Consider the following 2,802-nt stretch of genomic DNA (forward strand, 5'->3'; position numbering starts at 1 on the left):
ATCAACATTGTTAAAATCGCCATACTACCCAAAGCAATCTATAGATTCAATGCAAAACCCTATCAAAATATCAGTGGCATTTTTCAGAGAGCTAGAACAAATAATCCTAAAATTTATATGGAGCCATAAAAAAAACCCTGAATAGCCACAGCAATCTTAAGAAGAAAGAATAAAATTGGAGATATCACACTACCTGATATCAAACTATACTACAAGGCTACAATAATCAAAACACCATGGTACTGGCAAAATTTCATCCACTATGGACATAGCAATCTATTTTCTTAAATCATTAGTTCACAAGTTTTTAAAATTATATAACCTATGGGTAAAACAATTTTTACTTTCTTTAACATGTTAATACTAATTTATTTCTAAATTATGGCAAAATTTATTGTGTATGTTATAAAATATATTCCAATATAGGAATTAAACAAAGGATGATATCAAATATGTCACTGAAATTCCACTATTTTCTTCTTACACCAAAATAAATCATCTACATATCTTTACACACCACAGAACAAATCTGTTTAATTCCCCTGAGCCTTCACCTTTTTTTCCTTCTTCCACAGAGAGTTGGGAAGACTATTGAGGTTAAGACTATTGAGGTTCAAACTTTTTGATCTCACGACCTGTTTACACTCTTAAAAATAATTGAGGACCTAAAAAAAAAACTTTTGTTTCGGTGAATCCTACCTAGAAATATTTATCATATTAGAAATTAACACTGAGATGTTTAAAACATTTTCATATTAATTCATTTAAAAATAATATTAATAAATCATTACATAATGAAATACAACATCTTTAAGAAAGCATCTATATTATCCAAAATTTAAAAAATAGTGATGAATGTCATTGTTTTTACATTTTTGTAGTTTCTTTAATGTCTGTCAAAACTGAAGAACTGGATTCACATATCTGCTTCTGCATTTAGCCTCTTGGGATATTTTGTTTAGATTGAAGTAAATGCAAAATATACAAAATCTCACATAGATATGTCATTGGAAAAGTAGTGCCTGTTTGGTCCCTTAAGAAAAGCTTAGGGACCCTAGGGGTCCTTGGACCACATTTTGAGAATTGAGATGAAGTAATACATAGTTGTAGTGTTAAAACAAAAACAAAAACAAAACAAAACAAAACAAAAAACAGAGTAAACCAAATAAGATTTCCTTTATTATGTAGGGAAACAAAAAAATGGTATAAATACATTATTACTTGTTTGGAAGACTCAATTCCATTAGCTTATAAAACATATTTTGTTATACTGGCACCTGTATGCTTCTATTTAAAATGAGGGTACAGAGCTTTCTTGCAATAGGTTTGCTGTCAGAACACAGGTGCTGTAAAAACCACCATTAAATCTAAGCCAAAATGAGAAAGGAAAAGACTCATATCAATATTGTTGTCGTTAGACATGTAGATTCTGGCAAATCTACCACTACTGGTCATCTGATCTACAAATGTGGTGGGATGAACAAAAGAAGCATCGAAAATTTTGAGAAGGAGGTTGCTAAAATGAGAAAGGGCTCCTTCAAATATGCCTGGGTCTTGGATAAACTGAAAGTTGGATGTGAGCATGGTTTCACCATTGATATCTCTCTGTGGAAATTCAAGACCAGTGAGTATTCTGTAACCATCACTGATGCCCTAGGACACAGAGACTTTATCAAAAACATGATTACAAGCACATCACAGGCTGACTGTGCTGTCCTGATTGTTGCTGCTGGTGTCGGTGAATTTGAAGTAAGTATCTCATAGTATGGGCAGACCTGTGAGCATGCCCTTCTGGCTTCTGCACTGGCTGTAAAAAAATTATTGGTGATGTTAAACTGGATTCCACTGAGCTTCACTACAGCCGTTAAGTACAAGAAAATCATTAAGGAAGTCGGCACCTACAAGAAAATTGGCTACAATCCTGACACAGTAGCATTTGTGACAATTTCAGATTGGAACGGTAATGGTGACAACATGCTGGAGCCAAGTGCTAACATGCCTTGGTTCAAGAACTGCAAAATCACCCATAAAGATGGAAGTGACAGTGGGACCACACTGCTTGAAGCTCTGGATTGCATTCTGCCACCAACTGTCCAACTGACAAGCCTTTCCATCTACCCCTCCAGGATGTTTACAAAATTGGTGGTATTGGTACTGTCCCTGTGGGCTGAGTGGAGAATGGTGTTCTCAAACCTCACATGGTGGTCACTTTTGCTCCAGTCAACATTACAATTGAAGTAAAGTCTGTTGAAATGCCCCATGAAGCTTTGAGTGAAGCTCTTCCTGGGGACAATGTGGTTTTAATGTCAAGAATGTGTCTGTTAAAGATGTTTGTTGTGGTAATGTGGCTGGTGACAGCAAAAATGATCCATCAGTGGAAGGAGCTGGCTTCAAGACTTAGGTGATGATTATGAACCATCCAGACTAAATCAGTGCCATATACACACCTATATTGGATTGTCACACAGCTCACATTGCTTCAAAATTTACTGAGCCGAAGGATAAACTTGATTGTCGTTCCGGGAAAAAGCTGGAATAGCCTGAAGTTTTTGAAATCTGGTGATGCTGCCATTGTTGCTCTGGTTCCTGGCAAGCCCACATGTGTTGAGAGATTCTCTGACTGTCCTCTGGGCAGTTTTGCTGTTCATGACATGAGACAGACAATTGCTATGGGTGTCATTGAAGCAGTGGATAAGAAGGCAGCTGGAGCTGGCAAGGTCACTAAGTCTGCGCAGAAAGCTCTGAAGGCTAAATGAGTATTATCCCCAATACCTACCACCCCAGTCTTAATCAGTGGTGGAA

General features: G+C 36.5%; 1 pseudogene; it reads left to right on the forward strand.

Moving 5' to 3' along the window:
• The first annotated feature begins 1,377 nt into the window (after window positions 1-1,377).
• LOC120593758 (elongation factor 1-alpha 1-like) lies at window positions 1,378-2,802 on the forward strand (annotated as a pseudogene).

Source organism: Pteropus medius, unplaced genomic scaffold (assembly GCF_902729225.1).
Source record: "Pteropus medius unplaced genomic scaffold, Ma_sr-lr_union100, whole genome shotgun sequence".
Classification (NCBI taxonomy): domain Eukaryota; kingdom Metazoa; phylum Chordata; class Mammalia; order Chiroptera; family Pteropodidae; genus Pteropus; species Pteropus medius.